Source organism: Schistocerca gregaria, chromosome 3 (assembly GCF_023897955.1).
Source record: "Schistocerca gregaria isolate iqSchGreg1 chromosome 3, iqSchGreg1.2, whole genome shotgun sequence".
NCBI classification, from domain to species: Eukaryota; Metazoa; Arthropoda; class Insecta; order Orthoptera; family Acrididae; genus Schistocerca; species Schistocerca gregaria.
The window spans coordinates 462,614,032-462,640,147 of record NC_064922.1 but is presented as its reverse complement, the minus strand read 5'-3'; the positions used below and the strand labels follow the sequence as shown (position 1 = coordinate 462,640,147).

The 26,116-nt window shown below is 42.5% G+C and overlaps 1 protein-coding gene across 1 annotated transcript in view; it reads right to left on the bottom strand.

The window, feature by feature from the left end:
• Positions 1-26,116, bottom strand: part of LOC126353898 (translation initiation factor IF-2-like) — a 278,434-nt gene that overhangs the window by 186,186 nt on the left and 66,132 nt on the right. The window lies entirely within an intron of this gene.

Genomic DNA, 26,116 nt, shown 5'->3' with positions numbered 1-26,116 from the left:
CCGTCAGAAAAAGAAAATTTGTTTTAATGGGATGTCACAAAATTATATATGACTTTTGAACGTTGTTAAGAATAAATACATTGTTTGTTCTCTATCGAAATCTTTCATTTGTTAACTATGCCTATCAGTAGTTATTGCCTTCACTAGTTAGAATCTTTTATTTAGCTGGCAGTATTGGCGCTCGTTGTATTGCAGTAGTTCGAGTAACGAAGATTTTTGTGAGGTAAGTGATTCATGAAAGGTGTAGGTTATTGTTAGTCAGGGCCATTCTTTTGTGGGGATTATTGAAAGTCAGATTGCGTTACGCTAAAAATATTGTCTGTCAGTTTAGTTCAAAATGTCTCTGAGCACTATGGGACTTAACTACTGAGGTCATCAGTCCCCTAGAACTTAGAACTACTTAAACCTAACTAACCTACGGACATCACACACATCCATGCCCGAGACAGGATTCGAACGTCTGACCGTAGCGGTCGTGCGGTTCCAGACTGTAGCGCCTAGAACCGCTCGGTCACTTTGGCCGGCATCAGTTTAGTGATGAACAGAATAAGTAAAGAGAGAAATGTCTGAGTACCTTCAGTTTTTCTCAGCTATTTGAAAACCAAATAACGTAAGAGTTTTACCAGCACTGTTATTCTTTAATTTTCCAAAGGGGACGTTTCAAGTTGATTCATGTGAAAAGGTTTCCGACGTGATTACGGCCGCGCTATTGGAATTAACTGACACTGAACGCGGATTGGTAATGGGACCCAGACGCATGGGACATTACGTTTCTGGAAATCGTTATTCCAAGATCGACATTGTTCCGAGAATACCAGATTTCAGTCATTACCTCTCACTACGGATAGTGCAGTGGCCGACGGCCTTCACTAAAAGACCGAGAGCAGCGGCGTTCGAGTAGAGTTGTCAGCACTAAAAGACAAGTAATACTGCGTGAAATAACCGCAGAAATCAATGTAGGACCTACTACGACCGTGTCCGTTAAGATAGTGCGGCGTAATGTGGCGTCAGTGGGCTACGGCAGCAGACGACCGAGGCGAGTGCCTTAGCTAACAGCACGACTTCGCGTGCACCTCCTCTCGTCGTGACCATATCGGTTGGATCCTAGACGACTGGAAAACCGTGGCCCCGTCAGGTGATTCCCAGTTTTAGTGGGTAAGAGCTGATCGTAGGTTTCGAGTGTTGCCCAGACCCAAGTTACCAAGAAGGCACCGTGCAAGCTGGTGGTGACTCCATAATGGTGTGGGTTGTGTTTACATTCAATCTTCTGGTCCAATTGAACCGATCGTTGATTGGAATTGGTTATGTTTGGCTACATTCATGGACTTCATATTCCCAAACAGCGTTGAAATTTTTGTGGATCACAATGCGCCATGTCACCAGGCCACAATCGTTCACTACCTGTTTGAAGAGCATTCCGGATAGTTTGAGAGAATAATCTGGCCACTTTCCGAACATTTGTGAGACATAACAGAAAGATCACTTCGCGCACAGAATCCTGCCCCGGCAACATTTACATAGCTATGAACGGGTGTAGAGGCAGCATGGCTCAGTTTTCCTGCAGGGGACTTCCACACCACGTCTAGTTGCTGCACTACACTGGACTAAAGGACGTTCGACACTATGTTAGCAGGTATCCCATGACATTTGTCACCTTTGAGTAGTCATGCCCTTAATGTACTGGGTATCTTGACACAATTATCCGTACCCACTCGCCTTCAAGAAATTCAAGATGGTGCATGCCATTCGAGTATCCTCAGATCTACAATCAGGCCCTGCAGGTAATGGAGAATTTAACAGAATCACTCAGGTCATCACCCATTCCTGTGGAAATTTAAGATATGTGTCAGGAGGTCTGGATACAATCACCCGTACATTTGCCATGACTTCTGAAGTAACTGAAAATAGTGAATGTTGCTCAAATTTCTCCATGACTACAATCACGTCTGCAGGTAATGGGAATTCTGAAATAATCACGGGTGTCCTCTCCCCTACGCTGTAGAATTTCAAAATGGTGGATGTAGCAGGTCTATAATCTGGTACTGAAAGCAGAGGGGATCTTCGACACAATCGCCAGTGTCCTCGCTCCTTCCCCTGAAGTAATTGAGGATTGTGTACGTAGCTCAAGTGTCCCCGGGTGACAATCAAGCCCTGCATATAATAGTGACGTTGATATAATTACCACTGTCCTCGCCTCTTCTCTGAAGAAATTAAAGATGGTGGATATAGCTTTGTCGAGATAGTGGGCAGGATAGTGCAGCGCGTAAGCAAGTAATCCAAACTTTGACCTTCAGTTTGAACAGGCAGCTATTTTCCCATATAATTCCAAGATAAATTTAAACAAAAACCTTCGTCTCTACATATGAGATCACTTGATCGCTGCTGTTCAATAATATTACACTAGTAAATGGACATTCATGCAATATCTCTTTGTTGTCATATTCTGTCGTATGCCTGCTGCCATTGTAATGTTGAGCAATCACAGATTTGATCGGGTGACGTTTACGCTGTAGATACCGGTTCTTCTGATGTTCTGGCCGACGTAAGGGATACGATCGACACCCATGTTATGCAAACCAAGAGCGTTCTTTACAGCCACTAACAGGACCGTAAACTGAGGCCAAACAAATAAAACTAAAATAGCGGCTGTTGGTATTTTGTTATTGGAAATCGACCAGCCGAAGTCACGCACTCCGGACCTAGGATGGAATTACATTTATTGATTCAAGGTTGGTCGATAACGGAAAGAGCTTGTAATCTGCCCTCCGAAGGTAACTTCAAGGTGTACTAACTCAGCTGAAGAACTTTCAGGGGGTGATATGAGTCCATGAACCAAGGTATGATGATCCCTTCACGCTGAGCTAGATAAGAATAACTATAAGGTTGAAGATTCAATACAATGTTAGTTGGCTTCCTATAAACGCCATATCCAAATGTACCATTATCTCCCCTCATAACCAATACGTCAAGGAAGGGAAGCAGCGATACTGAAGGCAATATTTGGCTGGATCGAATTGATGAGTGAGATGTTCTAAAAGCTTTTCAAATCTTACTGTCAGGAGGCCAAACAACAGAAGTATCGGTTACCTATTGGAAGCCTTCTACTTCATTTTAAATTTAAACTGCCTGACAAGACCTCATTGTTAATGCCCTGAAAATATTCCTCTTCGTATACACAATGTTGTTCATGAATAAATATTAACATGATCTGATTTCCTTTTATGAGATTTTTGAAAGTAGGGAAGTATGAAGGACTTTCGTAGAGCAACGATAAATATAGGGGATCTTGAACATGTGTTTAAGTAATACAAAATTAAAGGCTGTGCACATAAAACTGTTAACACAACCTGAAGAGGTATAGCTTGCTCTATTACAGAGAAAGTATGTACAATGGAGATGGTGTCTCTGCGTTTACACAGCCTTATAGCATCATAACTACTAAAATGCGGCTTTCTCATTCTCAACATATTCAAGTTCAGCGTATGTCATGAAGTACTTAATAGCTCAGAAATACCTTATATTTGCTGTAATATGCATGCAAAGAAACAAACATATCAAATGTCGAATACAGTTTATTTAAATAATGATTCCACTGAAGGCAGAATGAATTTAATGAGGTTAGTTAGCCTTTCACTTAGACAAATTATAAGTAAGCACATGGGAGCTGACCATTCAAACGTAACAGACTGTAAGTGGCTTCAGGATAAAAATAACTGAAGAAAATACGAAATAACGTTTGATTATTATTCAAGAAATAAACACTAAAGTTACATATGTCATCCACGAGATCACGTAGAATACAAGACCACAAATCATCAAAAAATAGAACAAAAAGGAACTTATATAATCTATAATCCCCATATTAATATTAAATGAGTGGGATGGTAATGTTAGCTATGATCTATATTACAGATGAGTTAATGGAATACCTATTGATTCTTGAGCATGTAGCAAAGACTCTCACTCGGAACAACGTATTTGATTTTGGTCTCAAAGAAACCACGCCATAAAACTGAAAATCATTTACAACGGAATATTATGCCAAAATGTGCTAGCAAGCAAAGTTCTTACCATAAATTCCTGTATGTTGCTATCACATTCAATTCCTGTATGTTGCGCCATGGAAGTGGCCACCGAAGTAAACATTAGACAAATTCATCGAATCTGAAAATTGTCACCCACCTAGGTTTTAAATTGTCGTACATAGCGATGTTTCATTATATTTGTGCCTTTGACATGGCGAGGTTTCCACTAGTCGAAATGTTCTTGGCGCTTCAGTCTGGAACCGCGCGACCGCTACGGTCGCAGGTTCGAATCCTGCCTCGGGCATGGATGTGTGTGATGTCCTTAGGTTAGTTAGGTTTAAGTATTTCTAAGTTCTGGGGGACTGATGACCTCAGCAATTAAGTCCTATAATACTCAGAGCCAATTTGAATCTACAAACAGTGACCCCATCTTCGTGAACTCCATAATCATTGGATCATGGTACAAGTACTCCTTGTTGTTGTTGTTGTCTTCAGTCCTGAGACTGGTTTGATGCAGCTCTCCATGCTACTCTATCCTGTGCAAGCTGCTTCATCTCCCAGTACCTACTGCAACCTACATCCTTCTGAATCTGCTTAGTGTACTCATCTCTCGGTCTCCCTCTACGATTTTTACCCTCCACGCTGCCCTCCAATGCTAAATTTGTGATCCCTTGATGCCTCAAAACATGTCCTACCAACCGATCCCTTCTTCTAGTCAAGTTGTGCCACAAACTTCTCTTCTCCCCAATCCTATTCAATACCTCCTCATTAGTTACGTGATCTATCCACCTTATCTTCAGTATTCTTCTGTAGCACCACATTTCGAAAGCTTCTATTCTCTTCTTGTCCAAACTAGTTATCGTCCATGTTTCACTTCCATACATGGCTACACTCCAAACAAATACTTTCAGAAACGACTTCCTGATACATAGATCTATATTCGATGTTAACAAATTTCTCTTCTTCAGAAACGCTTTCCTTGCCATTGCCAGTCTACATTTTATATCCTCTCTACTTCGACCATCATCAGTTATTTTACTTCCTAAATAGCAAAACTCCTTTACTACTTTAAGTGTCTCATTTCCTAATCTAATTCCCTCAGCATCACCCGATTTAATTTGACTACATTCCATTATCCTCGTTTTGCTTTTGTTAATGTTCATCTTATATCCTCCTTTCAAGACACTGTCCATTCCGTTCAACTGCTCTTCCAAGTCCTTTGCCGTCTCTGACAGAATTACAATGTCATCGGCGAACCTCAAAGTTTTTACTTCGTCTCCATGAATTTTAATACCTACTCCAAATTTTTCTTTTGTTTCCTTTACTGCTTGCTCAATATACAGATTGAATAACATCGGGGAGAGGCTACAACCCTGTCTCACTCCTTTCCCAACCACTGCTTCCCTTTCATGCCCCTCGACTCTTATTACTGCCATCTGGTTTCTGTACAAATTATAAATAGCCTTTCGCTCCCTGTATTTTACCCCTGCCACCTTTAGAATTTGAAAAAGAGTATTCCAGTCAACATTGTCAAAAGCTTTCTCTAAGTCTACAAATGCTAGAAACGTAGGTTTGCCTTTTCTTAATCTTTCTTCTAAGATAAGTCGTAAGGTCAGTATTGCCTCACGTGTTCCAACATTTCGACGGAATCCAAACTGATCCTCCCCGAGGTCTGCATCTACCAGTTTTTCCATTCGTCTGTAAAGAATTCGCGTTAGTATTTTGCAGACGTGGCTTATTAAACTGATAGTTCGGTAATTTCCACATCTGTCAGCACCTGCTTTCTTTGGGATTGGAATTATTATATTCTTCTTGAAGTCTGAGGGTATTTCGCCTGTCTCATACATCTTGCTCACCAGCTGGTAGAGTTTTGTCATGACTGGCTCTCCCAAGGCCGTCAGTAGTTCTAATGGAATGTTGTCTACTCCGGGGGCCTTGTTTCGACTCAGGTCTTTCAGTGCTCTGTCAAACTCTTCACGCAGTATCGTATCTCCCATTTCTTCTTCATCTACATCCTCTTCTATTTCCATAATATTGTCCTCAAGTACATCGCCCTTGTATAAACCTTCTATATACTCCTTCCACCTTTCTACCTTCCCTTCTTTGCTTAGAACTGGGCTGCCATCTGAGCTCTTGATATTCATACACGTGGTTCTCTTCTCTCCAAAGGTCTCTTTAATTTTCCTGTAGGCAGTATCTATCTTACCCCTAGTGAGATAAGCTTCTACATCCTTACATTTCTCCTCTAGCCATCCCTGTTTAGCCATTTTGCACTTCCTGTCGAGCTCATTTTTGAGACGTCTGTATTCCTTTTTGCCTGCTTCATTTACTGCATTTTTATATTTTCTCCTTTCATCAATTAAATTCAATATTTCTTCTGTTACCCAAGGATTTCTAGCAGCCCTCGTCTTTGTACCTACTTTATCCTCTGCTGCCTTCACTACTACATCCCTCAGAGCTACCCATTCTTCTTCTACTGTATTTCTTTCCCCTATTCCTGTCAATTGTTCCCTTATGCTCTCTCTGAAACTCTGTACAACCTCTGGTTCTTTCAGTTTATCCAGGTCCCATCTCCTTAATTTCCCACATTTTTGCAGTTTCTTCAGTTTTAATCTACAGGTCATAACCAATAGATTGTGGTCAGAGTCCACATCTGCCCCTGGAAATGTCTTACAGCTTAAAACCTGGTTCCTAAATCTCTGTCTTACCATTATATAATCTATCTGATACCTTTTAGTATCTCCAGGGTTCTTCCACGTATACAACCTTCTTTCATGATTCTTAAACCAAGTGTTAGCTATGATTAAGTTGTGCTCTGTGCAAAATTCTACTAGGCGGCTTCCTCTTTCATTTCTTAGCCCCAATCCATATTCACCTACTATATTTCCTTCTCTCCCTTTTCCTACACTCGAATTCCAGTCACCCATTACTATTAAATTTTCGTCTCCCTTCACTATCTGAATAATTTCTTTTATTTCATCGTACATTTCTTCAATTTCTTCATCATCTGCAGAGCTAGTTGGCATATAAACTTGTACTACTGTAGTAGGTGTGGGCTTCGTATCTATCTTGGCCACAATAATGCGTTCACTATGCTGTCTGTAGTAGCTTACCCGCATTCCTATTTTGCTATTCATTATTAAACCTACTCCTGCATTACCCCTATTTGATTTTGTGTTTATAACCCTGTAGTCACCTGACCAGAAGTCTTGTTCCTCCTGCCACCGAACTTCACTAATTCCCACTATATCTAACTTTAACCTATCCATTTCCCTTTTTAAATTTTCTAACCTACCTGCCCGATTAAGGGATCTGACATTCCACGCTCCGATCCGTAGAACGCCAGTTTTCTTTCTCCTGATAACGACATCCTCCTGAGTAGTCCCCGCCCGGAGATCCGAATGGGGGACTATTTTACCTCCGGAATATTTTACCCAAGAGGATGCCATCATCATTTAATCATACAGTAAAGCTGCATGTCCTCGGGAAAAATTACGGCTGTAGTTTCCCCTTGCTTTCAGCCGTTCGCAGTACCAGCACAGCAAGGCCGTTTTGGTTAATGTTGCAAGGCCAGATCAGTCAATCATCCAGACTGTTGCCCTGCAACTACTGAAAAGGCTGCTGCCCCTCTTCAGGAACCACACGTTTGTCTGGCCTCTCAACAGATACCCCTCCGTTATGGTTGCACCTACGGTACGGCCGTCTGTATCGCTGAGGCACGCAAGCCTCCCCACCAACGGCAAGGTCCATGGTTCATGGGGGGAGGAAGTACTCCTTAGGCATTGTTATATGATTCATCTGTCATTTACAGTCGACCACTATTAAATTATGGAAAAATTTGGAAATTTGTGGTAAGTTCCTATGGGACCAAAATGCTGAGGTTATCAGTCACTAGGCTTAGACACCACTTAATCTAAGTTGAACTAACTTACGCTAAGAACAACACACACCGATGCCCGAGGGAGTACTCGATCCTCCGACAGGGGGCGGGGAGCCATGCTAACCGTGACTAGAAGCCCTAGACGGCGCAGCTACCACATGCGGCTATTAAATTATGATGCTTACAGTGCCATCTATTGCCACATTTTGTAACTATTTATTTTTCTTCTGCTATACGTTTCCTCCCTTCTCTGACAATATTTCTTTACAATTCGACGTTATTCTGACCAGTGGTGTTATTTCTACAGCCTACCTCTATATTGAGAACAATAAGGGATCCAAGATTGACCCTTGTGGAACCCCATTCTTGATACCTCCCAGATATGAGGAACCCCCTGGTTTTTGTGCATTGTGTGAACTATTTATTTCAACCTTCTGTGGTCTTGCAGTTAAATATAATTAAGCCATTTGTGCTCTGTCTCTCTCTTACCAAAATACATACGCTTTTCTAGAAGAATTACATGATTTAAGAGATCACAGAAAATCCCAATTCGTGACCTTCGGTTATTCAGAGCATTTAATATTTGATACGTGAAAGTATACATAGCATTTTCTTTGGAAAAGCCTTTCTGAAAACCAAACTGGTATTTTGTTAGTACTTTATTGTTACAAATATGTGAGGCTGCTTTTGAGTACATTACTTTTTCAAGAATTTTGAACAAAGCTGTCAGGACTGAGACTGGGCTGTAATTGTTGGCATCAGACATATCCCTCTTGTTATGTAATGGTTTAACAATATTACTCTCTCAGGGAAAATTCCCTGTTTCAGTAAGCTACTACATATGTGGCTGAGAATCCTACTTATGTGTCGGGAACAAAGTTTTAGTGCTTTGTTGGAGATGCTATCAATTCCTTGCAAGCTTTAACTGTTGTGTGAGTTTATTACTTTCCTAACTGTATAACGAGAGGTGGGTAGAATTTCAATTTTATCAAATTACATAGCTATTGCCTCTTCTTATATAGCTTTGCATTTTCTAATGGACATCTGGACCCTGTTTTCTCCACAACGTTTAAAGATTATTACTAAAAATATTTTCAGCCTTAGACTTTTTGTTAGTAAACTTTTCATTCAGTTTGATGATAATACAGTCTTACTGTGCTCTTGTTTGCCCTATTTCCCTTTCAACAGTATTCCAAATTGTTTTGATTTTATTATCAGACAAAATACACGTACTTCTGGATTTTTTAATAACTTTTCTTCATATCGTGCACTAGTGTTTGACTGTTTCTGTGTCATTACACTTTCTTGCTATTAGATATACTTCCCTTTTGCAGTTACATGTGCTGAAAGCCTATATCCACTTACATGTACGTTTTTCATGTATAAGAGTTACAAACAGGCATGGTAGATCTATTGTATTTTCTATTTCCATATCTCCCAAATAAACAAAAAGTTCATCTACTTTGTTTTTTAATCCCGTGATAGTCTGATGCAATATGCTAATATTAGTCTACACTTTATATTTAGAAGAAACTTGTGATATTTTAACATCATTAGCACCTACCTGTCTGAGCTTCTCATAATGATTGATTCGTTTCAGTGTTGTACCACTGGCACAGGACACTGATCTCAGCTTAAAAAAGAGAAGCCCCGATGGGTTTCAGTGCCGCTCCCCTGCCCCCACCCCGTAAGGATTTTGCTATGAACCCAGTGAATTTTGAATTTAGCCTTCTATTTCCCACTGAGATGCAGGCCATGACTAATGAAATCCCTCCTATTAGTAGCATCAACAGGAACCAGGCGCGTATCTGGCCGGTAGCCGCCCGAAGCGGTCGAGCCAACTCCATGCTGACCCTCCTTAAAGAGCTGTTCAACTGGGCCCAATCATATCGCATGCAAGGAGGCACAAACCCACCATCTGTATGGTTCGTTGCAGAACGAGTGTGACTCTTGGGACATTGGCACGAGGAAGTCGCTTGGTAGCTGGCGGCTTATCTAGACGGCAACAGAGAAAGTGCTGTCAACTGCACAGAGAACGGACCAGTCGGTGTTGTTCTGGGTGCCTGGGAAGTCTGTAGTTGGCGAGCAGGGCAACGTCAAAGCCTGATTCTATGTGCCCCTTACTCAAAACTCACCCACTGAAACAGTCCTGAGTAACTGACAGTCCTTTGCTTTGTCGTTTTCACATTGAAGTACCTGGATGAAACCTCCAGCGGTGCATAATATGCAATGTTTATGTCCTTAATTAACTTGTTGCATTTCATTTAGCTGTTGGCTGCATTTGCTGTTATAGTTACCGTACACGTTGCTCCCATTAGTTTATTGTTTTCATTGTCCGAATTTTAGCCTGTGTGCGTATCTTATTCTTCGTTTATTGTTGTTTCTTTATACCAAGCGCATTTCTTGTGTACAAACGAATTTGAGCTAGGTGTCAATTTTGTTTGGAATTAAAGTTGTGTTAATTAATGAAAGGCACTCACATTTGCGTCACCACAACGCTCAGCCACTTCCACTCCTCAGACAATTGCTGCTCTAAAATTTACCAAATCATCCTATCCAAATGTTCTGGAATTGTGCGAAAAATAAGATTCATAGTAAACGTATGACATCTGGCTCCTGAAGCTGCAAAAGAGCGGCTGTAGCTTCTGCTGCTAATAAATGAATATCGTGGGTCATCTAGCCCGCTGGAAGTCTCTCGACATGGAGCCACCTCGCAGACTTGGTTGTAAATGTTCATGCTTTTACAAAATACAGCTTCCCATGAGGCCTCACTAGGCTGAAATGACCTCACTCCATACCCTTACATTATATGGCTGCAGCACACGCCCCGTCAACGAGCAATATTAAGATTTGGTTAGCGAAATGGTAACAGCCTCACTAATTTCCTACTGTCTTTCATAATTAGTTTCAGTCTTTCTGTCTCGTAAAGAAACAGTACAAACAAGGAATACGACTGACATTGTAACGTTACCTGAGGAAGCATAGCGGCGTGACATAAGCAGATGGCATGAGTAAACGCATTACACATTAGTATGCCTAATACTGGTTGGCATTAAAAATAGCTTCCAGTATCTCGGTATCGATATACATAGGTTCCGCATGTTTCTGAAGGGAAACTTGTACTGTTCTTCCTGTAAAATCGTGACAAGTTCATATAACACTGATGGAGGGGATCGTGATCACCCACCCTTCTTTCCTAAGTAGACCACAAAAGCTTAATAACACTAAGCACCGGTGATTGTCGTGGCCAGGTGAGATGTAACAATTACTCCCCAAGCTCAAAAAAAAATGGTTCAAATGGCTCTGAGCACTATGGGACTTAACATCTGACGTCATCAGTCCCCTAGAACTTCGAACTACTTAAACCTAACTGACCTAAGGACATCACACACATCGATGCCCGAGGCAGGATTCGAACCTGCGACCGTAGTGGTCGCGTGGTTCCTGACTGAAGCGCCTAGAATCGCTCGGACGCCGCGGCCGGCTCCCATTCTCACAAAACCTGCCTCCGACAACGCGAGCTGTGCGAAAAGGGGCCCTGTCGTCCTGGAACACATAACCATTTGGAACATAGTACATGGGTTGGACCTGGTCAGCCAAAACAGTCACATAATCATCGGAGACCTAGCAGAGTAACCATGGAATACCACGATTTTGCTAACCAAATCATCACCAAGCCCCCGCCATGTTTCACTCTTGGGTCGTAAACCAGCTTTCTTCCATTGCTCCACAGTCCAGGATTTGTAGCTCCGAAACCAGGTTTCCCCGTTACTGGTATTTGCATCACTAACGAGTGGTTTGGGAATTCCAGCTCGCCCTGCATATTTCCTGCTTATGCTTCTGGTTGTTTTTGTGCTAGCAGAATTCACGAGTGTAACATTAAGTTCTGCAGCAACTTTTACAGCTCTCGTTCTCTTAGTTTTTCGTCACATTTTTCTTAAATAACCGTCCTTCACGATAGCTGTCTTCGCAGATGACATTTTTCCACTTTCCTGGTATGCGGTGTAAATCTTAGATACAGTGCCTCTTGTAACATTAAACATATTAGCTGCCTTAGTTATGGAAGCACCATGAATTTTCCAATGGTCAAATTCACTTGGCTCCGTCGTAAAGCGCTCACAGCTGCACACAACACTCTTCTGACCACTTCTGACACTTGCAACGTATTGAGCATACTGCACAGGTGCGGTCCATGGTCAAATGCAGCAACACAACCTCCAGTCTTGCCAACATCTGCAATTATCTTCAAGCTTGCATTTTTCATTGTGTTTGCATATTTTTGTTGAACCTCTGTAGCTTAACCAATAGCTGCAAGTCACTTTGTTATTTGGATCCAGGTATATACAGAAGAAAAAAAGGCGAAGGTGTTTTGTGGGAGTCCGATTCGGGACCTCCACATCATCAACCCAAAATGGTAATCTTTAGACTATAAGAATAATGGTTATAACACAAAATTCTGCTGACGTTAAAAGACTGTACAAAAGCACAATAGCGTGTCAAAATAGAATGTGTTGACGACTGAAGGAGATATACTTCGAAGGACGAGGAAACTGAAAAACGTAATAAAAGCAGTCGGCATGGATGTGAAAAGGAATTGTCATTGTTGTCCGTGATTCAAACAGCAGACGGTAAATCGGCAGGCAAAGCTGAAGAAGATAGTTTCATGGATACTATCAACGAGCCGTTGTGACAGAAAAGGAAAGATATACGGTACATTCTTTTCCTGTTCCTTGTGATGTTCCTGGCTGTGACCACCAGTATTTTATTTTGCTAGAAACTCGCTTCGATGGAGCTCGATACACATGAAGTAGCGTATGGTACGAAAGTGGAGTGAGGTACAAGCGACAGATGGTACAGTATGTACCAGTCCCGTGGCAGAGTCCGCCACTTGTACTGAATTTGCTTCTGATTTGTCGGTACGTTCGGGTGCTAGGCGCCAAAACTCCTAACTCCTCTTATTAATTATTTATATACTTTTCATTGTGTTTAACCCAATTTTTAGTATGACAGTTTTCATGATTACCCTACGAGTCCATCGTTTTTCTTTATTAAAATTCACTAGTTTTGAGAAACATAAGAGTGACGACATAGCGAACGAAGTGCTTTGAACACATTCGGATCGCTACGGCGCGCCTGGGAGACGACTTACTCGGGTGTTCTGGAGAGCCTGATACTTACCTCTGTTTCGGACGTTCTGGAAGGCAGGACAAGCATATCTGTTTCGGGTGTTTTCGTTGGCCGGACACGTATCTCAGTATCGTGTGTTACTTAGATGTGAATATGTTATACTCACTCTGTCTAGTGCGTACTGGAGAGCCGGACATGTTTATTACATTTCGGAAGTTGGATGGAAATGTTACCATACAATTAAGAAAGCTATGTTGAGTGTTGTAAAAGACAGTATAAATGTGTGAACATTTGAATAATAACCAAACAGGATACATTAATGAGAAGTGTCGCCTACCATCATTGTCAGTGCTTTCCCTCTGTAGATACAGAGACTAACCTGGGCAAGTGACATCCGGCAAAAAGCACAATCACAGGTTAGAACTGATAGCGTAGCAGTCTCCGCCGAAGAAGATCCCACGACCGACGAGCAGTCTTCACTGCTGCGGACACAACTTAAGAAGACAACAGGTTGGTTGAAAGAACGGTCAGAGACTCTTATTCAGTCTCTCCAGATCTCTCCAGCTTCCAGCTATGACTTCCAAAGGGACACATAATTAATATCTTGATCAAAATGGGCACTTTATTTAGAGACGCATACTGTGCCGTGTACTGTGCGATAATATTCCCGAAGCCCTCAAAATGTGATACACATTTCATAACAATATTTGCTGATGAAACTGTGCTTTTATAGGTACTTCAAAACTTTATTACCGTTTATAGCATTTATCAAGTAACATATATGGGCAACAGCAAGCGTGATACTTACTGAGTAGTTTGCAGCAACAGTACTATAGTGTCTTTCAGTAAATGACTATGTGTTAACTGATGTTTACGGAGGTAATCCTTAACTATACTGATATTGTATTTTCTAGAATTATGTTGAAAGCAATAGTATGATTAGTCTAAAGCAAATTCGGAGTGATATCCAGAAAGTAGTGTTTTCGAAACACTTCTTGAGTCACAGATGACAGTCGTGGTCTTAGTTTAGTTGTCGTTGTTCCTTCAGATTTCCACCTCGAAGTCACATCAACAGTTGACTTGGACAGCTTTAGAATGGTCGAATCCAATGACTGGGCCGCGTTCGATTACACTGACCTCCCCTGACTGACTGTCCGCGTCTACTGCAGCTGCTTCGCTACTGAGGACACAATACTCCATGCCTCCTTTCACACTGATGTATGCGCCTTTCGTGACATTTAGACACTGCAGCATCTGATGGTGACTAAATGCAGTATTTACCATTGATATATTCCATGTCCCCAACGTTAAGAAGAGAACCACAACTCGGGGATGCAAAGTGGTGGGTGCTGGCCTCATCACTCGAACGCAACACAAGATTCAGTTCAAGTCGCTTGAGCAAAGTGCTTTCAAGAAGTGATCGTTGATTTTTTATGGAATTTGAAGCCGGCTGGATGGCACATTTTGGAAGACCAAACTTTTTCAAGAAGAGAATTCAATCCACGAAAGGAATCAGTTTACTAATTGTCTCATCAGACTCCTGTGACCCTCTGCTTGTGGAGAGTAATGGTGAACTGTACATCAACGATGGCTATACAACAGACTCGAGAGATTGCATCTACGTCTTTTGTGATGAAAATTTACCTCAAGACACTCAAGGAGAAGTGTTGGTTGAATTTGTTATGTGCCACTAGGATTGTGCCGGGACTGAAAGAAACCATTTACTATTGCGACTTCTGTACATACAGTCTGATCAAAAGTATCTGGACACGCATATGTAAAACAGAATTAATCAGTAGACATCACGAGAGGCATTCTCACCAGTAAAGGAGGCGTGGAATATTGCATTGTAAGTGGAGAAGCAGTAGCAGGAGAAAAAGGTGGGTCAAGAGAGTTCAGTGACTGCGAACATGGACTAGTCACTACATCTACATCCATACTCCGCAAGCCACCTGACGGTGTGTGGCGGAGGGTACCTTAAATACCTCTAACGGTTCTCCCTTCTATTCCAGTCTCGTATTGTTCGTGGAAAGAAGCATTGTCGGTATGCCTCGGTGTGGGCTCTAACCTCTCTGATTTTATCCTCATGGTCTCTTCGCGAGATATACGTAGGAGGGAGCGATATACTGCTTGACTCCTCGGTGAAGGTACGTTCTCGAAACTTCAACAAAAGCCCGTACCGAGCTACTGAGCGTCTTTCCTGCAGAGTCTTCCACTGCAGTTTATCTATCATCTCCGTAACGCTTTCTCGATTACTAAATGATCCTGTAACGAAGCGCGCTGCTATCCGTTGGATTTTCTCTCTTACTATCAACCCTATCTGGTACGGATCCCACACTGCTGAGCAGTATTCAAGCTTTGTTTTCGGATTGCATTCCCTCAGGATTCTTCCAATGAATCTGTCTCGCACCTGCTTTACCGACGATCAGCTTTATATGATAATTCCATTTTAAATCACTCCTAATGCGTATTCCCATATAATTTATGGAATTAACTGCTTCCAGCTGCTGACCAGCTATATTGTAGCTAAATTATAAGGGATATTTCTTTTTATGTATTAGCAGCACATTACACTTGTCTACATGAGATTCATTTGCCATTCCCTGCACCAAGCGTCAATTCGCTGCAGATCCTCCTGCATTTCAGTACAATTTTCCATTGTTACACGCACTCGACATACCACAGTATCATCCGCAAAAAGCCTTAGTGAACTTCCGATGTCATCCACAAGGTCATTTATGTATATTGTGAATAGCAACGGTCCTATGATACTCCCCTGCGGCACACCTGAAATCACTCTTACTTCGGAAGATTTCTCTCCATTGAGAATGACATGCTGCGTTCTGTTATCTAGGAACTCCTCAATCCAATCACACAATTGGTCTGATAGTCCATATGCTCTTACTTTGTTCATTAAACGTCTGTAGGGAACTGTATCGAACGCCTTGCGGAAGTCAACAAACACAGCATCTGCCTGGGAACCCGTGTCTATGGCCCTATGAGTCTCGTGAACGAATAGCGCGAATGGGTTTCACACGATCGTCTTTTTCGAAACCATGCTGATTCCTACAGAGTAGATTTCTAGTCTCCAGAAAAGTCATTATACTCGAACATAATACGTGTTCCAAAATTCTACAACTGATCGACGTGTAGGGGTATAGGTCTATAGTTGTGCACATCTGTTCGACGTCCCTTCTTGAAAACGGGGATGACCTGTGCCCTTTTCCAATCCTTTGGAACGCTACGCTCTTCCAGAGACCTACGGTACACCGCTGCAAGAAGGAGGGCAAGTTCCTTCGAGTACTCTGTGTAAAATCGAACTGGTATCCCATCAGGTACAGTGGCCTTTCCTCTTTTATGCGATTTTAATTGTTTCACTATCCCTCTGTCGTCTATTTCGATATCTACCATTTTTTCATCTGTGTGTCAATCTAGAGAAGGAACTACAGTGCAGTCTTCCTCTGTGAAACAGCTTTGGAAAAAGACACTTATTATTTCGGCCTTTAGTTTGTCATCCTCTTTTTCAGTACCATTTTGGTCACAGAGTGTCTGGACATTTTGTTTTGATCCACCTACCGCTTTGACTTAGGACCAAAATTTCTTAGGATTTTCTGCCAAGTCAGTACATAGAACTTTACTTTCGAATTCATTGAAAGCCCCTCGCATAGCCCTCCTCACACTGCATTTCGCTTCGCGTAATTTTTGTTTGTCTGCAAGGCTTTGGCTATGTTTACGTTGGCTGTGAAGTTCCCTTTGCTTCCGCAGCAGTTGTCTAACTCGGTTGTTGTACCACGGTGGCTCTTTTCCATCTCTTACGATTTTGCTTGGCATATACTCATCTAACGCATATTGTACGATGGTTTTGAACTTTGTCCACTGATCCTCAACACTATCTGTACTTGAGACAAAACGTTTGTGTTGAGCCGATAGGTACTCTGTAATCTGCTTTTTGTCACTTTTGCTAAACAGAAACCGAGCGAGGTGGCGCAGTGGTTAGCACACTGGACTTACATTCGGGAGGACGACGGTTCAATCCCGTCTCCAGCCATCCTGATTTAGGTTTTCCGTGATTTCCCTAAATCGTTTCAGGCAAATGCCGGGATGGTTCCTTTGAAAGGGCACGGCCGATTTCCTTCCCAATCCTTCCCTAACCCGAGCTTGAGCTCCGTCTCTAATGACCTCGTTGTCGACGGGACGTTAAACACTAACCACCACCACCGCTAAACAGAAAAATCTTCCTACCATTTTTGATATTTCTATTTACGGCTGAAATCATCGATGCAGTAACTGCTTTATGTTCTCTGATTCCCTGTTCTGCGTTAACTGTTTCAAATAGTTCGGGTCTGTTCGTCACCAGAAGGTCTAATATGTTATCGCCACGAGTCGGTTTTCAGATAAAGAACTTAAAAAAATTCACTGGATTCTTTGTCCCTGCCACCCATTATGAACGTTTGAGTCTCCCAGTCTATATCCGGCAAATTAAAATCTCCACCCAGAACTATAACATGGTGGGGAAATCTACTCGAAATATTTTCCAAATTATCCTTCAGGTGCTCAGCCACAACAGCTGCTGAGCCAGGGGCCCTATAGAGACATCCAATTACCATGTATGAGCCTGCTTTAACCGTGACCTTCACCCAAATTATTTCACATTTCGGATCTCCGTCAATTTCCTTCGATTCTATTGCACTTCTTATGGCTATAAACACGCCTTCCCCTTCACTGTCCAGCCTGTCTCTGCGGTGTACATTCCAATCTGAGTTTAGGATTTCATTGCTGTTTACATCTGGTTTCAGCCAACTTTCTGTCCCTAGTACTATGTGGGCATTGTGACCGTTTATTAATGAGAGCAGTTCTGGGACCTTTCTATAGACGCTCCTGCAGTGTACTATTACCACATTATTATTGTTATTCCCTGTTGCATTTTGCCTACTCCTACCTTGCCGCGTCTCAGGAGGCGTATTGTCGGGCCTAGGGAGGGAATTCTCTAACCTAAAAGACCCACATGTGCACTCCACACGTATTCCGCTACCCTTGTAGCCGCTTCCTGCGTGTACTTCACCCCTGACCTATTCAGGGAGACCCTACATTTCTCCACCCGATAACGGAAGTTGAGAAATTTGCACTCCAGATCTCCGGACCGCGATCGGTTCTGGGAACGATACTACAAATAGTTAGCTCAGATTTCACCCCGCAAGCGTGGCTTTCCGACTTCACCAACTCCGCCAACCGCCTGTATGAACTGAGAATAACCTCTGAACCCAGACGGTAGGAGTCATAGGTGCCGATATGAGCAACAATTTGCAGTCGGGTGCACCCAGTGCTCTCTATCGCCGCCGGCAGGGCAGCCTCCACATCTCGGATGAGACCCCCCAGCTAGCAGACAGAGTGAACACTGGCCTTCTTTCCCGACCTTTCCACTATTTACCTAAGGGGCTCCATCACCCGCCTAACGTTGGAGCTCCCAATGACTAATAAACCCCTCCCTCCGTGTGCCTGCTCGGACCTTGCTGAAGGAGCGGCCACAGGCAGAGCGGGCGATGCCACACGGCCAGCCTCCACATTAACCCTCCGCCTCGTGCAACGCGAACGCCGCTGAACCCGCCACTCCCCTTAGGGAGAGGGTGGCCCAATCGCGCCCGGTACCCGCGACGATGTCTCGACAGCAGGGACAGTGGGTGAAGCATGTAACACCTGGGGCGTACCATGCGACGCACCAGACTCCCCACTGCCGCTACACTCAGAGGCAGCAGCCTGAAGACGGCTGACCGCGTCCATCAACATGTTTAGCTGTTCACGAACAGTGGCCAGCTCCTCCTGCGTCCGTACACAGCAGTCACTCATCCTATCCATCCTAAGAAATCAATTTACTGTAGAGAGTTAATCAACTTTTAATTAGACTGCTAATTCACTACTGCAGATAGTTGACTAAACTGTGGTTACTAGACACTTCTTGTAGAAAACAATGAAAATAGCACTACCTGTCACTGGACTGTGTTGAAAACAAACACTAGCACTACTGGCACTACGGCTGACTAAAGGGACTCTCTCTGACTGTATTCAAGACAAACACGAAATCTATGGAGCACTATTACCAGCACTCGACAATTAAAGCTTCCTAAAAGCAAAAACACTTAGAAGATGAAGTGACAAGTAAGAAAAATACAGTTAATACTTAAATTAACGTAGCTCGCTGCACAGCAGACGTGACACAGACGGCAGTTACGATGTCACCTGAGCAACAAATATATCAGGAACGTTACAACACTTCGAAGGATAATTGCTGTCGATGTGTCTGTGAAGCAGCAATAACAGAAGAACCACAGCTAAACCAAGGCCTACAGAGAATGTTGAGTATTTCGGAAATCAATGGAAGGAATCACACATGTGTTCCAAAGGGTACCAGCACTCCAGCTACCACAATGACTGTTCTTAGGAAGTTAAAAAAACGGGATACGGTGGTCGAGCAGCTCATCATAAGCTTCACATTTCGGTAGCCAATGCCAATCGACGCTTGAAGTGTTAAGAGCTACACTGGATGACTGGAAACGAGGGATTTGAAGCGACGAATCACGCTGTACTCTGTGGTAAACTGGTTGACGGGACTGTGTTATCGAATGCCTGGAGAACGTTACCTTCCACCATGTGCAGTGCCAACATTGAAATGGGGAGGAGGTCATCTTGTGGTAAGGGGGCGTTGTTCGTGGTTAGGATTGGTCCTATTGTGGCACTTGATGCGGAAGGATTGAATACATTTTACAACATTCTGTACTGCATACAACAGAGGAACTGTCCGGAGGCGATGACTGTGTCAGCATGACACTGCACTCTGTCATAAAGTACTCTGTTATCTCTGATGCATTGATTTGTGGACAATTAATATTCCTGAAAAGACTGGCCTTCGCAGAGTCGCAATCTTGACCCAGTCCAATACTTTTAGAGTAAGTTAGAATATCGAATTCGCGCGAGGCCTCAGCCTCCAACATCAGTACCTTCTCAGATTTAAATTCTTGAGGAAGAATGTACTACTACTCCTCCGCGGACGTCATACGCTTCATCGAACGTATCTACAGCAGAGTCATAATGTCCACTAATGGGTTTTCGGATACTTTTGATCAAATATCGAATTTTTTATTTTACGTTCATTTAAATTGATTAAATACACAATAGTCTATCGTTTTGTATTGTTTTAGACAGTTTTACTGAAAGATTTAAAAATGTTTTGTGACTTTTTTGAGGAGGCCCATATTTGTACAACATATTTAGTGCTATTTTCGGAATCTTTGAGAATCATCGTATTGAATCTTATTATTTAATAGACTTTAACAGTTCATCAAGGTCAAAAATCTAGAATTTTTCCAAATCAAACTACACTGAAGTCAAAAAGAATTGAAGGTGTTCATATTACCTTCTCCTCATCTCGTATGAAAGTAGTACATAATATACAACATATAACCACAAATGCCAGCACTGACAGGGTATTCCACTGAATCTAAGGCAGATGTAAATATTTTTATCTATGAAACGATCTGAGAGATGGAAACTGTGCCATTAACAAACATTTTCAATCTCTAATGAAGTTTAAAAATAGTGCACACTCGGCGGTAGAGTGCACTAAACAGTCCCAGTTTGTAAATTACTTTATATTTCTTTTGCTGTTCAAATATTTTGCAAAGATTTGTCTATCGGCCTGTGGACAAAAGAGATAAACAGCCGAGAGAGACCGGTGCCCCAAGTAGCTAGCGGCAGACGGAGCAGTCACTAGTGTTTGTTTTGAAAACAGAGAAGAACATATTCCGGGCGTAGTAATTGTTAGGTTTACCCGTGGTCTAGGGGTAGCATCTTTGATTCATAATCAAAACCTCTTCGGTCCCGGGTTCGATCCCCGCCACTGATAAATAATCAACATTGGCAGCCGAAGACTTCCGGCATAAGAAGTCAGCGGAGGAGAGGGCGGAGGAGCGGATAGAGGTTCAGGGCACTCTCTTGTCCTAGGGGTGGGAAATTGCCCCAAAAGGCGGAAGAATCACCAATGATCAACGACATGGGGATGCAGAAGGCAATGGAAACCACTGCATTAAAGACTCGTAACGTGTATCCACAGGACATGTGGCCTGTAGTTGAAGAAGTGTCATGATGATCTCTCCATTGGCAAAAGATTCCGGAATAGTCCCCCATTCGGATCTCCGGGAGGGGACTGCCAAGGAGCAGGTTACCATGAGAAAAAGATTGAATAATCAACGAAAGGATAACGTTCTACGAGTAGGGGCGTGGAATGTCACAAGCTTGAACGTGGTAAGGAAACTAGAAAATCTGAAAAGGGAAATGCAAAGGCTCAATCTAGATATAGTAGGGGTTAGTGAAGTGAAGTGGAAGGATTTCTGGTCAGATGAGTATCGGGTAATATCAACAGCAGCAGAAAATGGCATAACAGGTGTAGGATTCGTTATGAATAGGAAGGTAGGGCAGAGGGTGTGTTACTGTGAAAAGTTCAGTGACCGGGTTGTTCTAATCAGAATCGACAGCAGACCAACACCGACAACGATAGTTCAGGTATACATGCCGACGTCGCAAGCTGAAGATGAACAGATAGAGGAAGTGTATGAGGATATTGAAAGGGTAATGCAGTATGTAAAGGGACACGAAAATCTAATAGTCATGGGCGACTGGAATGCAGTTGTAGGGGAAGGAGTAGAAGAAAAGGTAACAGGAGAATATGGGCTTGGGACAAGGAATGAAAGAGGAGAAAGACTAACTGAGTTCTGTAACAAGTTTCAGCTAGTAATAGCGAATACCCTGTTCAAGAATCACAAGAGGAGGAGGTATACTTGGAAAAGGTCGGGAGGTACTTCTCGTATTCAATTAGATTACATCATGGTCAGACAGAGATTCCGAAATCAGATACTGGATTGTAAGGCGTACCCAGGAGCAGATCACAATATAGTAGTGATGAAGAGTAAGCTGAAGTTCAAGACATTAGTCAGGAAGAATCAATACGCTAAGAAGTGGGATACGGAAGTTCTAAGGAATGACAAGATAGTTTGAAGTTCTCTAACGCTATAGATACAGCAATAAGGAATAGCTCAGTAGGCAGCACAGTTGAAGAGGAATGGACATCTCTAAAAAGGGCCATCACAGAAGTTGGGAAGAAAAACATAGGTACAAAGAAGGTAGCTTACGAAGAAACGATGGGTAACAGAAGAAATACTTCAGCTGATTGATGAAAGGAGGAAGTACAAACATATTCCGGGAAAAACAGGAATACAGAAATACAAGTCGCTGAGGAATGAAATAAATAGGAAGTGCAGGGAAGCTAAGACGAAATGGCTGCAGGAAAAATGTGAAGACATCGAAAAAGATATGATTGTCGGAAGGACAGCCTCAGCAAACAGGAAAGTCAAAACAACCTTTGGTGACATTAAAAGCAACGGATGTAACATTAAGAGTGCAACGGGAATTCCACTGTTAAATACAGAGGAGAGAGCAGATAGGTGGAAAGAATACATTGAAAGCCTCTATGAGTGTGAAGATTTGTCTGATGTGATAGAAGAAAAAACAGGAGTCGATTTAGAAGAGATAGAGGATCCAGTATTAGAATCGGAATTTAAAAGAGCTTTGGAGGACCTACGGTCAAATAAGGCAGAAGGGATGGATAACATTCTTTCAGAATTTCTAAAATCATTAGGGGAAGTGGCAACAAAACGACTATTCACGTTGCTGTGTAGAATATACGAGTCTGGCGACACACCATCTGACTTTCGGAAAAGCATCATCCACACAATTCCGAAGACGGCAAGAGCTGACAAGTGCGAGAATTATCGTACAATCAGCTTAACATCTCATGCATCGAAGCTGCTTACAAGAATAATATACAGAAGAATGGAAAAGAAAATTGAGAATGCGTTAGGTGACGATCGGTTTGGCTTTAGGAAAAGTAAAGGCACGAGAGAGGCAATTCTGACGTTACGGCTAATAATTGAAGCAAGGCTAAAGAAAAATCAAGACACGTTCATAGGACTTCGCGACCTGGAAAAAGCGTTCGACAATATAAAATGGTGCAAGCTGTTCGAGATTCTGAAAAAAGTAGGGGTAAGCTATAGGGAGAGACGGGTCATATACAATACGTACAACAACCAAGAGGGAATAATAAGAGTGGACGATCAAGAACGAAGTGTTCGTATTAAGAAGGGTGTAAGACGAGGCTGTAGCCTTTCGCCCCTACTCTTCAATCTGTACATCGAGGAAGCAATGATGGAAATAAAAGAAAGGTTCAGGAGTGGAATTAAAATACAAGGTGAAAGGATATCAATGATACGATTCGCTGATGACATTGCTATCCTGAGTGAAAGTGAAGAAGAATTAAATGATCTGCTGAACGGAATGAACAGTCTAATGAGTACACAGTATGGGTTAAGAGTAAATCAGAGAAAGACGAAGGTAATGAGAAGTAGTAGAAATGAGAACATCAGGATTGATGGTCATGAAGTTAAGGAATTTTGCTACCTAGGCAGTAAAATAACCAATGACGGACGGAGCAAGGAGGACATCAAAAGCAGACTCACTATGGCAAAAAAAGGCATTTCTGGCCAAGAGAAATCTGCTAATATCAAATACCGGCCTTAATTTGAGGAAGAAATTTCCGAGGATGTACGTCTGGAGTACAGCATTGTATGGCAGTGAAACATGGACTGTGGGAAAACCGGGACAGAAGAGAATCGAAGCATTTGAGATGTGGTGCTATAGACGAATGTTGAAAATTAGGTGGACTGATAAGGTAAGGAATGAGGAGGTTCTACGCAGAATCGGAGAGGAAAGGAATATGTGGAAAACACTGATAAGGAGAAGGGACAGGATGATAGGACATCTGCTAAGACATGAGGGAATGACTTCCATGGTACTAGAGGGAGCTGTAGAGGACAAAAACTGTAGTGGAGGACAGAGATTGGAATATGACAAGCAAATAATTGAGGACGTAGGTTGCAAGTGCTACTCTGAGATGAAGAGGTTAGCACAGGAAAGGAATTCGTGGCGGGCCGCATCAAACCAGTCAGTAGACTGATGAAAAAAAATATATATATATTGAGCAAGCAGTAAAGGAAACTGAAGAAAAAATCGGAGTAGGTACTGTATCGTAGTGTGCGCCGGAAGTACATTAAATATGGGAAACAGTCGGCATTAATATTGTGGTGTGGCTGCTATCCAAAAGAACCTAGAGGCTGACAGTAAGGCGACGTTTCGGCAGCAGAGCCACTGTCAGTAACTTCTGAATGATAAGCAACCGCAAAGAACCCACATGTGGTGCCTTACAGGAGAGCGTAGTAAGTGCTTCTTGATGTGCACAGGTGACAGTACAAATACACAAATGTCGTCAGTGATATTAATTTTCTGCCACTTGAAATCTGTTTGGAATTGACAAGCATACGTTTTATTGACACATCATGCCAGATGGGTTTCTGGGGACACCGGCCATCTTCAGATCACAAGAGGTGTGTGGTAGTTCACTTCAACCACAGTGTGTGATTATGGCGGAATACAATTTTCAAAATAAGCATTGGAACAATCAGTAACATCGCCAGCGAGAGCCCTCTGGTTTCCTGTAAGGGCCATGACCGATGTGTTGACCCGTCCTCAACCAACTGAGTTTGAGATCCGTTCCTAATGATCTCGATGTTAACGGGACTTTAAACCATAGTTGTCCTTCTCGTCTTTTCCGATACTCTTCAAATGTTTTCCACGTTGTCCAGCAGCACTGTTCGACAGGGGATTCCCCGCAGTTGCTATGTACACTACAACCAAAAATTTAGTTTTTATTTTATTACATCAGAACACAATTTCAATTTTGAGGCAGCATTTCCGTGGCAGTGTTTCGCGAACAACAGAAATGCACTAAAATTTTGTCGTGTAATAAACCATCTCTTACTGTTTTCATTACAATGCTGTTTCAGTCTTTATTATATCGGACAGGTCTTCCCGTAAATTTCTCAGCCCATAGGCGTCACTGGATGCGGATATGGAGGTGCATATGGTCAGCATACAGCTCCACGGTTCATATGACACTTTACGAGACGTATAAGCAATCTTGAAGTAATAAGTGTTATATGAGCTGTTTACCGTCGTATATTGACAGTCTCTGCAAGTCATTGGAAGTATACACTGTATTCTGTCTCACAGTTTCTTGTACCATAGTGAGATACTACGAAATAATTATACATTAAAAATTACTAAGGAAGTGAATATTACATATTCATCTGGTAGTAGCTTATCTATTAAATTTACATTAACTGTACGTTTCCTCGCAATATTTCTCCTTTTTCATAAGGGTGTCTGGAACAGGTTAATTAAGACGTGAAATAAACCGTTATTGCACGGGTAGTTTATCTGTATCACTTTGGTGATGTGGTTTGATAAGTGCTGGAAATATGCACTACAGGCCACTAAAATTGCTTCATCAAGAAGAAATGCAGATGATAAACGGGTATTCATTGGAAAAATATATTATGCTAGAACTGACATTTGATTACATTTTCACGCAATTTGGGTGCATAGATCCTGAGAAATCAGTACCCAGAACAACCACCTCTGGCCGTAATAACGGCCTTGATACGCCTGGGCATTGAGTCAAACAGAGCTTGGATGGCGTGTACAGGTACAGTTGCCCATGCAGCTTCAACACGATACCACAGTTCATCACGAGTAGTGAGTGGCGTATTGTGACGAGCCAGTTGCTCGGCCGCCATTGACCAGACTTTTTCAATTGGTGAGACATCTGGAGAATGTGCTGGCCGTGGCAGCAGTTGAACATTTTCTGTATCCAGAAAGGCCCGTACAGGACCTGCAACATACGGGCGCATCATCCTACTGAAATGTAGGGTTTCGCAGGGATCGAATGAAGGGCAGAGCCACGGGTCGTAACACATCCGAAATGTAACGTCCACTGTTGAAACTGCCGTCAAGGCGAACAAAAGGTGACCGAGACGTGTAACCAATGGCACCCCATACCATCATGCCGGGTGATACGCCAGTATGGCGATGACGAATACACGCTTCCAATGTGCGTTCACCGCGATGTCGCCAAACACGGATG